Source organism: Rhagoletis zephyria, unplaced genomic scaffold (genome assembly GCF_001687245.7).
Source record: "Rhagoletis zephyria isolate East Lansing unplaced genomic scaffold, Rhagoletis_zephyria_1.1 Rzeph_scaffold_00704, whole genome shotgun sequence".
NCBI classification, from domain to species: Eukaryota; Metazoa; Arthropoda; class Insecta; order Diptera; family Tephritidae; genus Rhagoletis; species Rhagoletis zephyria.
Window position 1 is genome coordinate 6,287 of NW_016157788.1, and position 14,454 is coordinate 20,740.

Below are 14,454 nucleotides of genomic sequence, written 5' to 3' on the forward strand. Positions count from 1 at the left end.
ATATTTATGTATTTATTTTTGCTTTTAATTAATACTCAAAAAATGTAACACTAGTTATTGGCAAATCTAAAGCTGCTAAATAAAAATGTGTAATATATTAAAGTGTACTTAAAGAAAAGTGTTTTATTGTATATTCATGAATTCATTTTATTTTCTGACTCCCAAAGTAGTGGTTTTGGCTCATAATTGGACTAGTATTTTTCTGTCTATTTTGAACTAATATGTTACTGGTATATTACTGACCGAAATCTGACAATTGCCATCTCGTAGGACATCCCCATGTTAAAAATACCAATTGATTGCATGGAAAAAAATTGTTGGCTGACTAGTTGGCCATGCGGTTCATACTAGTTGTGAGGTAGTTGACAACTAGTATATTTGAATACAGGGTATACATTTGTACCAACACAAGCAAACGTTTATTTTATAGGCTGTCTCCCTTTGATTGCGGAATAAAATCACTTTGTGAAGATACGTTACTACATATCAATATAGAGGTATGGCATATATGATATCAACAGACCTCTCCATTCATATATACATACATAATAAATACTTATCAATTAACTATGTGAGCTATATTTCTAACCCATATTTCTGACTATGGAGCATATATATATATATATATATATATACGTATATGTATATGGATGTCAGCACACTTTACGAATTTCTGACGTTCGAACATATATGTTACTATCAATATAGAAGTATTAAATACATATCGTCGCTGCGCCAACAAAAACAGTTATGTGATTTTCGTAATTTTTTTTTAATTGCATATTTTATTAACACTATCTATTGCCCACATTTCTGCATTTGCCGTTTGTTATATCTTTTTTGGTTTAGAACTGATCAAAAACAGCTATGTGCTCGCAGGTGCACGCTTACTTGCTTATAACTGTTTTTGATCTCAGATGAGTGTGCTTTGATTTCGATGTAAAAAATAATTATAAACGCAACTAAATACATATGTACATACATATGTATGCACATACCACTTACACTACATAGATTCTGCTATTTAATTTGATCGCTTGCAACTGAAATTCAACAATTAACAAAGGTAAAAAGTATTGAGGTAGACAGAAAATGTATTCAATCCACCGATGTATTCACCAATGGACTACATAAGTCGTATGCGACAGGCGAGGCCATCACATCCTTATATTGTTAATTATTTAGAGTATACATATGAAATTATTTCTTGTACATACGAGCTTTCATTGGATATAACCCATCGAAACTTTGAAAAAGTGCATTGGGTCAAGTTAATACGCTGACCGAAAAGAAAAACAGTTCGCATGTCTGGCAATTTAATGGTTTGTACAAAGTACATATGTGTCCACTCATCACTTCGCATTAATTTTTATTACAAAAATCCAATAAAAACGTTTCTGACCATTTTTCATTACATAACAGGAGCAACGGGCAGATGGAGTTCAGGTTTATTGTGGGTACCTGCCGTAGTATACGGTCTAAACTCCACAGAGCCCGTTAAGCTCATGGATTAATTCATGCCTTAATCACTGCCCTGAAATGCAAGCACTTCAGTACCAAAGGCAGTGTGGGACGGACACACTTACCACCTTGGTAAAGCCAAAACCTACCTAAATCTTTGCCGTTATTTGGGTCCCGGCACCCGGATGCAATGCAACTCTACATTGACCCTTGCGAGTTCTACCCGCATTTAGGTATTAAACCACAGTCCCCGCGATACTGCCCGAAGGGCCATACCTCACTGAGCAGACTGAAGTAGTGCTCGCCAGCCAGACTTGCTTGACCAGCTCGAGGCACGCAACCTACTAAACATACCAGAATACACATGCTTGACCGCACTACTAGTAAGATTTGCTTTCTTCTTTTACACTTTTCCGCGGTTCACCACAAAATTAACACCGTGTTATACAACATTTCCGACATTGTCAACGTTCCTTCACGTTATCCAACATCTTCCACATTTTCCAACAGTTTTCAACATTATCACCCAGCTCATTTCCTCATTCATTCTCTTCGTCTCGCTAATCTCACAGGTCCTACTAGCCATACTGGGAAGCACCTTCCAGCCCGGGTTGACAATAGGCATGGAAATTGCTTCTTTTCAGGTTTTCTACACCCGTTCGAATAGCTTGACGTGCCACATTCTTCCTTGCAAATCTTACCAGCTGTACGATCTTACATGTACATCTAGCCTGCTTTTGGCCTTGTTCGTCTCACTAGTTTTGCTTATCTAGCCAACGAACACACTCCAGGGGCATCTGCTCGCCCGCGGTGCCTTTTTAATTAAAAGTCCATATCCCCAAAAGCAAATTTAAATCGTGTATAAAAACAGCTATGTGCTTTAAAGCGGCGCAAATTTTGATCACGTCGTAATTGGTCAAAAAAAATTAAATTTGAAATTTCATTTTTGAAATTGAAATTTCTGAATATATATATTTTTTTTTAACGACACTGCAACATATTACCTATTGGAACCAGGAATCAGTTTTCTTGCTCTCCTGAAAAGTTATTAAAAAACACGTAACAGTTTTTGTTGGCGCAGCGACGATATATACAAACATAGTAAATACTTAGCAATTAACTATGTGAGCTATATTTATAACGCATATTTCTGACTATAGAGCATATATATATACATACATATATATATATATATATATATATATATTCTTATATACGTATATATGGCATGGTTGCCACTCGCCAACATTTTTTTCTACCAAATCTTCAATACCAAAATCTTCACTTCTTCACTGAGAAAAAAATATACTGAATAAAACTGTTATATTTCATAACAAATGTACATATATATACTTACAGCCTGATTCTGTGCACTTAATAAATTCAATATTTTTATAAATTGTCAATTTTCGATTATTTATCAAAAACTCCCGGTTCTAGCAAAGAAGTTTAAATCTATTTTCTTGATAAATTATCAAGATTGAAATTGCAATTGACAATTATAATAATTTTTTTTATTATAAAATATTTTTCTATCAATTAATTAGTGCATGTGCCGATATTCTCGTTTTCGTTGTTGGTGTTTCCGACAGGGTAATGATGTAATGTGGAACGGTTTTTTCTTCATATTTTGGCAAATTTGGTTTGGAGACAAACCGGTTTCGGCACTGTGCCATCTTCAGTGTCATTTTTCGTTCGGAATGTGCCGATATTTGAACCTGCGACTCACGGAATAATAGCACCGACATACAAAAAACGTGGCGGGTGCTTTTAACCGAAATTTCGANGGTGCCTTTTTAATTAAAAGTCCATATCCCCAAAAGCAAATTTAAATCGTGTATAAAAACAGCTATGTGCTTTAAAGCGGCGCAAATTTTGATCACGTCGTAATTGGTCAAAAAAAATTAAATTTGAAATTTCATTTTTGAAATTGAAATTTCTGAATATATATATTTTTTTTTAACGACACTGCAACATATTACCTATTGGAACCAGGAATCAGTTTTCTTGCTCTCCTGAAAAGTTATTAAAAAACACGTAACAGTTTTTGTTGGCGCAGCGACGATATATACAAACATAGTAAATACTTAGCAATTAACTATGTGAGCTATATTTATAACGCATATTTCTGACTATAGAGCATATATATATACATACATATATATATATATATATATATATATATTCTTATATACGTATATATGGCATGGTTGCCACTCGCCAACATTTTTTTCTACCAAATCTTCAATACCAAAATCTTCACTTCTTCACTGAGAAAAAAATATACTGAATAAAACTGTTATATTTCATAACAAATGTACATATATATACTTACAGCCTGATTCTGTGCACTTAATAAATTCAATATTTTTATAAATTGTCAATTTTCGATTATTTATCAAAAACTCCCGGTTCTAGCAAAGAAGTTTAAATCTATTTTCTTGATAAATTATCAAGATTGAAATTGCAATTGACAATTATAATAATTTTTTTTATTATAAAATATTTTTCTATCAATTAATTAGTGCATGTGCCGATATTCTCGTTTTCGTTGTTGGTGTTTCCGACAGGGTAATGATGTAATGTGGAACGGTTTTTTCTTCATATTTTGGCAAATTTGGTTTGGAGACAAACCGGTTTCGGCACTGTGCCATCTTCAGTGTCATTTTTCGTTCGGAATGGGCCGATATTTGAACCTGCGACTCACGGAATAATAGCACCGACATACAAAAAACGTGGCGGGGGCTTTTAACCGAAATTTCGAGCTTTTTTTCGGTTTTTCATAATTTACTGTACGTGTCAAACGGACCTCAGATTCGGATTCTGTGGGTCGAAATCAGTGTTGCCAGTTTGCGGGATTTCGCCCTTTTGTCGGGATTTTATGACTAAAAAGAGCGAATGGGATTTTCTGTCGAAAACGGGATTTTTTGCATACCATACCAAGCAGGAAAATTTATTATTATTATCAGCGGAACTTCATTCACTTTAAATTTGTAATAGCAAGTTTATGAGTTATACGGAAAGTAATTTGGGAAAAATAAAGTGATATAAGTTAGAAAAACATGTGGGGAACTCGAGAAGTTGTGTATTTTTAAAACATTAGAAAAATTCCCAACCATTTATTCTTTTTTCAAATGTTTTGAGTTTCTAGATTCTGAAAAGTATTTTGGGTGATTCTATTCTTTGATAATGCAAATAGTAAAACTTGCCCATGGCAAACGTTTGGGAGGTAGTCGTTAACAAAGGGGCAGTAAATAGTTCATTGGTTACTGACATCAAAACGAAAAAGAGTAATAGATTAAGCGAAAAAAGCATTAAATATGTGTAGTCAAATCTAATTTACTTAACAAAAAATTTAATTGTTCGACTTAGGGCCAGTTTTTCAGTGCACGGCTGTGGTTAAACATAGTTTAAACGCCCGAGCTGGCTGGTTTAAACTAAGATTAGCCAATGAGGTGTCAGCCAACTGATCAATTTAAATGCGAAAACGAATGAAAAAGCTATTTGTATAAATTATTTTTGTCCTTCGAAATTTAAAAATCGAGAAAATAAAATATGTAGGTATATTATAAGGGGGGTCAATGTGTATGGTAGATTTTTTCGACTATGCGCATATTGCATATACATACGTGTAATTCTAATCAACTTTACCGAAGAAACCATGGCTCTAAAATCAATTTGGAATTTTCCAAATTGCGAAAATAGGTTTCTTAATACTTTGATGTAGTGTCGTAAAGGATTGCTTAAATTTTGTACAAAACATGCTGTGTGAGGCATCGATTTGTGCACTTCTCTTTTTCTTACAACTTCCACCAAAGGGCACAACTGTAAAAATGTCCACATTTTCTTCTAAACCTATGTATTTTCGCAGTATGGCAAACTGCTAATTGATTTTTGACGCATGGTTTCCTCTCAAGGTTGCTTAGAATTACAAGTAGAATCCTCTTATGCTATGCGCGAAAAGCCGAAAGAATTTGCCCGCCCTAATGTATATAAATCCTATGTAATTTTGCATATCTATGTACATACTTGTGTTTTTCATCCGATAGCATTTTATGTGTATTATATACATACATACAGCGCAGGATTTCTGTAATAACTTTAGTATAAAACGGGATTTAGGTTGTACTTAGACGGGATTTTATTAACACAGTTACTGGCAACACTGGTCGAAACACATGTCGGTAGGTGGGACTGGTGAAAATCACGCGACATTTTTTTTGTGCCGGAATAATCAAAACCATACCAAAAATTGCCAGATGGCCGAATTTTTATACAATTTTTACTGTAGAATTCAAATATCGCAAACATTCGAAAGTTGTTTCAGAAGTGCAGCCCGTGGTGCCGCCACTGTAATTCAAATTCTTCCAGTATTCGAATATGAGATGACTCTAATTTTATCGAAGTAAATTTGTAGAAGTGTCAGTAGTGCTGCCTCTGAAACTCGAAGGGTTTTTATAATTACGCACAGGCAAAACATAATTCATTTCTTACTAGTAATGCAAATAGATGTTTGGTTGCAAAAGTTACCAAAATAAAATAAAAGTTCCCAAGTTACCAAATCGATTAAAAGTTACCAATTTTGGTAGAAAGTTACCAATTGTGGCAACCATGATATATGGATGTCAGCACACTTTACGAATTTCCGACGTATATTTCTGACGCCTATAAGCACACTACGAATTTCTGACGTTCGAGCATATGAGCTTTTGGTGGTCGGCGACATCTGGTGGCGGTCAGTGACATTCTGACGGCTCTGAACTCGGATTTCTGGCGTTGGAGCATATATGTACATATGTACATATGAGCATCCGGAGCTGCAGCTAACCTTACGGCCATATTATAACTACTGATGTTTCCACCGTGTTCTTTTTAATTCGTCATACTTCTTCTTGATATATCGATGACCCGTTGATATGTTTAGGGCATCTGTGGGGCTTAAACAATTCTGCGCTTCTTTGTGTTCATACATAAAGCCCTGTATGCAGCTCTCAAGAAAACGGTCAAGAAAAAATTGCCATTATTTCGCGTGTGTGTCCAAGGAATTTTGACATTTTTGATACCTCACAGCCTGTTGCCTCACTCTTTCCTCAAGAAATAATGGAACGGGCATATATTTCTGTTGCAAGCCTGGGTTGCCTTGTGCTCTTTTTTCACAAAAAACTTTAGAAAACCGTAGTAGAAAGCGTAGTAAATTTCTAAAGAACTGCGTACTGCCTTAAGGAAATTTGACTCAAGAAAATTTTTTAGCCTTTTCTTGTACGTCATTTTATATGGAGTTTTTGCTTTTCTTGAGAGCTGCGTACAGGCCTTAAAGGATGGGGCCGGTGTGCGGACTAAACCACTTTTGTGGTATATATATCACTTTTTTTTCTAAATGGCGTTTCTACCCCATCTACCACCGTAAGCTTAAAACATACCACATTTTACAATTTTGCTCAATTTACAATGTGGATGATTCTGCAATCACTAATTTTCTGTATTTTATGTACTATCGTGAATTAGGCAATTGTGAATGCGACATTGGCTCTAATTTTTGCATTCCATTTTCTAATTGATTCCTGTTTTCTTTCAGCACATGGCTAATTTGCTCTGTGCTAGGATCGTGATGGTTCTATACTATTACGGCTGCCAGACGTCCCGGTTTTCCCGAACATGTGACTGTTTTAGACTATTTGTCCCGGTGTCCTGGTCCAACCTTAAAATGTCCCGGGTTTCGTTTAAGTGTCCAAATTTTTTGCATTTGCTCGTTTATTTTTCGTGCGTGCTTTACTTCCAATGTACGTTTTCGCGGCAAAGTTTATAGACTATAAAAATGTATGTTTATAGTGTTTTAATTACCCTTAGAAAATGCCAAAGAGATTGAATTAATTCCTTCCCGCTTTCACAGAAGAGTTGTCATTTGTTTATATTTGTTGATGTAATACATAGTACCTTAAAAGAGAGCCTCACTGAGTTGTCCATCACATCTTGTTTAATATTTACACCTTGGCTATACCTGGTCATAACTCTTATTGAACTAAGGAAAGAAATTCGCTCAACATAAGTACATACATTAAAAATTACGTGTACAGAGTTTTACAATTATATTAAGGAAAAGTCAGAAGTTTAAACATATAAACAGCAACAAAAAATATGACTGATTTTTTAATGTTATCTTGTACTTACATTTTTGTTTCGTGAACCCTAGTTTACTTATAAGTACAGTGCCGTACAAAATTATTAGCTCAGAGAATTTTTCATCAGATCTTTTAGAAAAATGTTGAAAATGTAACTTTTTAGCCAATTAAAAAAGTGCAAGTCTGAAGTTGCTAGAAAATCGCGTTGATTTCACTGGATTACAAATTTTAGTTTGGTTTTTGTTCTCCAGAAACCACTATCCAATTTCTATATAGAATTGCTCGGTGATTCCGAAAATCGAGTTAATTTTTTGTCTATAGATACGTTTTCGATACAAGCTATGTTTGACAATTCATTTTGTATGGAAGATACTGTCAGCAAAAACAAAATTGCTAAAAACACCGGTTTACAGCAAAAATGTTCAATGGATGCCACTATCCAATTTTTATGTAGAATTGCTCGGTGATTCCGAAAATCGAGTTAATTTTTTTTTTCTACGGATACGCTTTCGAGATGATTGCAATTTAATGTTATTCGGCTTAAAACAAAAAGTGGTTCCACTTAATCACGTAGATATACATACGTACCAATTTAACAATCATTAAATGAGATACGTCAAATAAAAGCTAATAAATTCTCCATAAACTGATACTTTCTGACAAATTAATTAATCATTCCAGTTTTTTATTTTTTAATGAAAAAATTAAAAAAAAAAAATCAAACGTTAACAGAAAAAAATTAAAAAAATAACAGGTTCTGTGGAAAATTTTTGCTTTTTTACTAAAACCTGTTCTGTTACAAAAAAAAAAAAAACACAAGTTACTAATGAAGGAAAGCGAGGGATAAATAAAGAAGTAATGAGTGGTCAAATGAAAATACGCAAAGATTTTTTATATGAATATAATATGATTTCGAACAATGTTTCAATTGATTTTGCATTTTCATTAGATGTTTTAAAAAATTCCTTGGATTCCATTTTCTAGTTCTTATCTATTATTATTTAGTAACTAAGCTGGATTTTGTTATTAGTCTGTAAGGAACTTTTATACGTTTATTAGACTAAATAAATAAATAAATGAATATGAGCAGAAAAGCGTGTTACTCAGGTGGATGTGGCGTATGAGTAACTTTCTTTCCTGCTCATTTTTCATACAAAAAATCTTTGCGTATTTTCATTTGACCACTCATTACTTCTTTAGATTTAAAGTTTGATTTATTTTTAATTTTTTTCATTAAAAAATAAAACAAACTGGAATTATCAATTAATTTGTCATTTATGTCGTTTATGGAGAATTTCATTGGCTTTGATTTGACGTACCTCATTTTAAGATTTTTAAATTGGTTCGTAACATATACGTCATTAAGTAAAACTACTTTTTGTTTAAAGCTGAATAACGGTAAATTGCAAAACTCTCGGAAACGTATCCATAGAGAAAAAAATTAACTCGATTTTCGGAATCATCGAGCAATTGTACATATAAATTGGATAGTGGCATCCATTGAACATTTTTGCTGTAAACCAATGTTTTTAGCAATTTTGTTTTTGCTGGCAGTGTCTTCCATACAAAATGAATTGTCGAACATAGTTTGTATAGAACAAAACTTCATTTTCAAAATTCATTGAAATTTTCCGAGTTTTGCTCAAACTGTAGAAATTTTATGTTTATGTTTTTGATGTATATATACTATATTGATGTATATATACCATATTTTTATTTATATATAAACTATATTTTTATAAAAAATTAAAACAAAAAAATGTTGCATGCATTGTGAAAATTTCTCTGTGCCAATAATTTTTGGTGGCACTGTATGTGTATTTTGATCTTTAGTTATGGGCTTAGTGTTGTGTTAGATTTACCAAAGTGTCCCGGTTTGGCAACGGAGATATCTGGCAGCCCTATTCCATACATATATGTAATACTCCTATATTGGCAATAAGAGCTAGTACCGTTCGAAAACACTACAGTACAGATATATCAATAAACACGTACGAAAGAAAAGGAACACATACGTTTATAAATACCCTGCAGGGAAACCGCGGACTAGTGAATCAAATTTCTAGTTCCGTACTAGGTCTTTATCGCCAAAAAGGAACTAGCCCGACAGGAACTAGATCCCCACGAGCTCAAAGTCGGCGTAAAGTGGTACTTTTAAAAAGCTATTTTTTCAGTTTTTTTCACTAGAAATCGATATCTAAAGTGACGAATTTAGAACTGGTTCGGAACTATAGAAAAAGAGATGCAGAACGAACTAGATCTTATTTGTCGAATTTAGAACTAGTTCGGAACTATCGAAAAAGGGATGCAGGGGGCTTGTTTACTTTACATAGATATGTGTTCGGCGGCTTTTTCGTTCAAATACGCTTCTATTCTGCATTTCGCAGATGCTTTTTCATAGCTTGGTAATACAAAACCAAAATTTGTGTTAACCTTTCAACATCTTGGGACCGTCTGGAATCTAATAGCGAGCACCTCTGCAAACTCAGCTACAGCTAAAGGTATGTAAACGTACATTTCTTACAATCATTCAAACAAATTTAGTTTGAAATTGAAAACACATTTCTTTCAAAATAACTTAAAATCGCACACACAGAAGAACCAAAACCGGTACTATAGAATATAGGAGTAGTTCGGAACTATCGAAAAAGGGATGCAGCGGGGGGCAATTGACACTTCCTAGGACATCGCCATGTTAAATTCGCCAGTTGCTTGCATGCCAAAGAGATTTATCGCGAACCAGTACTGAGTCTAAATGTACTAGAAGCGCACCAGTTCAGGACTAGAGATTTTCCCCACAGGGCATGTACACAACACATATACAAAAACGGCACTCAAGTACACAACACATTGACAAAAACGGTACTAGACTGTCTCGCTTTGATTTCGGAATGCTTACACATTGAGAAGTTAGCTTACTGCCAATATAGAAGTATTACATATTTGGTTCTATACGTAACAATTTTTTCTCAAACTTGAAGTAATTTCTCTTTAACCTTTGCCAATCAATAGAAAAGTTCTATGGTGAAAAATCTTTATAACTACTATGGTGAGAAGGTTTTACATTTCTGCTGTGCCAATTCGCAACTCTTATTGCTGGAAATTTTTGACTGTTGGTCTGATGCAGAAGAAGTTGAGCAATTAAAATGCACAAATTATATAAAAAATATTTGTCTTTGCTGGTTTTAATTCATCCAGAACTGAAATCCATGCATATTAGAACAAAAATACTTCAAAATTTCCAGGAAGGTGTGTTTCTTGCTGTAAAATTTTTCACTGGCTTTATTGGATAGGCAATTTTACACCTTATAGTTGTCAAAAATTTACAGTCCAGAGTACTTTGCTATCAATTGGCGCAGGCCCTAAGTTTCAAAATCTTAACCCTTGAAGTAAAGTTGCCTTTACATGAGCCAATTTTTTGACAGGCGATAATCGCCTGCAAAAGTTGATTTAAAGCGCAGTTAGGCAACGACGTAGCGTAAACGTAGGTTGGCGTACGTAACAGCATATCAAATTTACTGTTGATAGAGAGAGAGAGAAGCCACGGCAACGTCACCGCCATGCGGTGGTGAGTTTTCGCTAACACGCGAACCCCATAAGGTAAATCGTGTCTGCGTCAACGAACGTCTACGTTACGTCGTTGACTGTTTGAGCTTTTACTGTCTACTTTGAGCAAGGATTTTTGAATCACCATTTACACGAGCGATTTTTCTGGAGCAATGTTGAATCGCCTCATGTAAATCAAGCTTAAGGTATCAGATTAGTATGAAACTAATAAAGTATAAAAGTTAATTATATAATTTACACAGAAATTTACTTTTCTAAGAGTGACGGGTGGAACAACGATGACCCAGTTGTTTCCCAATTTTAGACAAACTATAAATATTTCGCTCAAAGCCCATTTCTCGTTTGTAGCTTATGGAATATTAAGGTGCATTTTATGCCTAATGACATCATTTGTGAAAAATAAAAAAAAAGCCTCCTTTAGCTTGTGGTGGGTGGGACAGTATTTTGTGAGGGGTGAGACGAGTCACTACTGAGGATGCAAAGTTCGTGAGTAAAATGAGCTCTACTAGTTTGATATGAATATTTTGTATACCTTAAATAAAATGTATTTAAACGATGGGAAGCTTTCGTGTTTGCAAAGTTATAAAGCGTACTCATTGAGCCATTAACTCGAGTTTATGGGCGATTTTGGAGTTTAACGCTTAACTCTACTCTTAAACTCGGAGTTTACCATACAAAGAATTTCGTTACACTCTCCTTAAACATCAATTTTATTTGGAGTTTATGCGAATGCAACTTTTTTTACCGGATTTGGTTTGTTTCTTTGATAATCCAAACCTGCAACCCACTTACCGACAGTTATACCATGTTCTGACCGACATCGAAAACATGTTTCTGTTGCTAAAACTGGTTTTCGACCTAAAACTTGTGTTTTCGTTCATGCAAAATCTGTCAAACGAAAACCAGTTTTCGCTGAAAACTACTTGAAAACTCACGTTCCACTCATTCCAATCGGTGTCTGCACTAGATTACTTATCGAAGTGGAATTCATATTTTATCACCTTTAATACGCTATTTCGGATTTATTGTTAATTGGCTGGCCAAAGTAAAATAAGAATGAAAGTAAAAGGTTGTTAATGAAAAGAAAATTAATGAAAAGGATTTTTATTTTGTTTTTGGGTAGCAAAACTGTAATCAAAGAATGTAAGAAATGTCAACGAAAACACTAACAACCTGTGTGAACAGCTTTCAGCCCACAACCCCAAAACTCGTTTTCAAAGTGTTTTCGTTGTCGGCCCGAACANGCCAAAGTAAAATAAGAATGAAAGTAAAAGGTTGTTAATGAAAAGAAAATTAATGAAAAGGATTTTTATTTTGTTTTTGGGTAGCAAAACTGTAATCAAAGAATGTAAGAAATGTCAACGAAAACACTAACAACCTGTGTGAACAGCTTTCAGCCCACAACCCCAAAACTCGTTTTCAAAGTGTTTTCGTTGTCGGCCCGAACAGACATTTCTTACATCCTCTGATTACAGTTTTACTACACAAAAACAAAACCAAAATGCTATTTCCCGAATTTTCTTTTCATTAGCAACATCTTACTTTTATTCTTATTTTACTTTGGCCAGACAACAATAAAACAACAACAATAAAATATGACTTCCACTTCGATAAATAATCGAAAAAATCTAGTGAAGACACCGATTGGAATGAGTGGAACGTGACTTTTCAAGTAGTTTTCACCGAAAACTGGTTTTCGTTTGACAGATTTTACATGGACGAAAGCACAAGGGTTAGGTCGAAAACCAGTTTTAGCAACGAGCACATGTTTTCGATGTCGGTCAGAACATGGTATTAGTTTGTTCCCGTTCTGCAGAAATTAAACAGAAATAGTCCGAGGTCGTTCCGAGCACAATATCAACAAAAAAACCAAAAATGTGGCCCCATAGAAGTAAATTATAAAGAAGATATCAATGGTTAAAGTTAAATGTTTTGATTTTTTTTTAAATATTAATATCTTCTGAACAACATAGCCTATTAAAAAACGAATGACGTCAAAAGGTTATTAATAAGGAAATACTAAAAAGCACAAAAAAATATAAATATATTTTTTTACATGGCGTTTATATAAAATTAGTTTTAAAACTGGTTATAGTATATTGTCATATTGTTAAGTACATACATGTATTCATACATATGTAAGCACATATATATAACATACATATGTACTCACATACATATTTCAAAAAACATATTAACATACTTAATTAACATACACTACTTATTAACATTAAGATAACATAATTATGTTAAGACTTCAGGAGAGTTAACACTCTGCATTGTTTTAATGTTACATATCTACATATATTAAGTANTGTCATATTGTTAAGTACATACATGTATTCATACATATGTAAGCACATATATATAACATACATATGTACTTACATACATATTTCAATAAACATATTAACATACTTAATTAACATACACTACTTATTAACATTAAGATAACATAATTATGTTAAGACTTCAGGAGAGTTAACACTCTGCATTGTTTTAATGTTACATATCTACATATATTAAGTAAGCTAACGTTAATGTTTAATACATATATATTATGTAAGAAATAAAGAGTTCAGTTGTAAAGAAACATCGAAGAAGGTGGTTTAATTTCGCAACGTGNAACATACACTACTTATTAACATTAAGATAACATAATTATGTTAAGACTTCAGGAGAGTTAACACTCTCTGCATTATTTTACTGTTACATACATATATTAAGTAAGCTAACGTTAATGTTTAATACATATATATTATGTAAGAAATAAAGAGTTCAGTTGTAAAGAAACATCGAAGAAGGTGGTTTAATTTCGCAACGTGACTGGCGACGAGGATGGGATAATAGAAGGAAAAGTTTACTTGGCAAGAGTCAAATAAGCAATCATCTGCGAACAAAAAATTTTGATAATTATAATTATAAATTATAATAACTAAAAAGTTTTAAAGTGATGTAAAACATAAAAAAAAAGAGTTTAGAAACTGGCTTTTACTTGAATAACACGTATATGAACATTTATTGAGTGATCTAAAACTGAATGCATTAAAGTGAGAAAAACGAGAAAAAAAAGTCGAAACTTAAAACTTTTAATTACATGTGATGTAAAAACAAATTTCAAGATAAAAACAAAAAAAAAAGAAGAAATTTAATTTCGGCCTTTTACTTAAATAATTAAGTGATATACAACTGAAAATATTGCAGTGAAAATAACGGTCGAACATTTTTTTTCAAATAACCTATGTTAGAGCAAAAGAGAAGAAGCTGTGAAAAAGCCTGTGCTACAGAAAAAAACAAAAAAAAAAAA

The 14,454-nt window shown here is 33.3% G+C and overlaps 1 long non-coding RNA gene across 1 annotated transcript; it reads right to left on the minus strand.

Annotated features, from left to right (window-relative positions):
* Window positions 1-572: 572 nt before the first annotated feature.
* Window positions 573-12,222, minus strand: LOC108361145 (uncharacterized). The gene is made up of 3 exons (XR_001847238.1): window positions 12,112-12,222; window positions 11,398-11,401; window positions 573-584 (listed from the first exon to the last, which is right to left on the minus strand). It is a non-coding gene; the product is annotated as an uncharacterized LOC108361145 (long non-coding RNA).
* Between the last annotated feature and the right edge of the window lie 2,232 nt (window positions 12,223-14,454).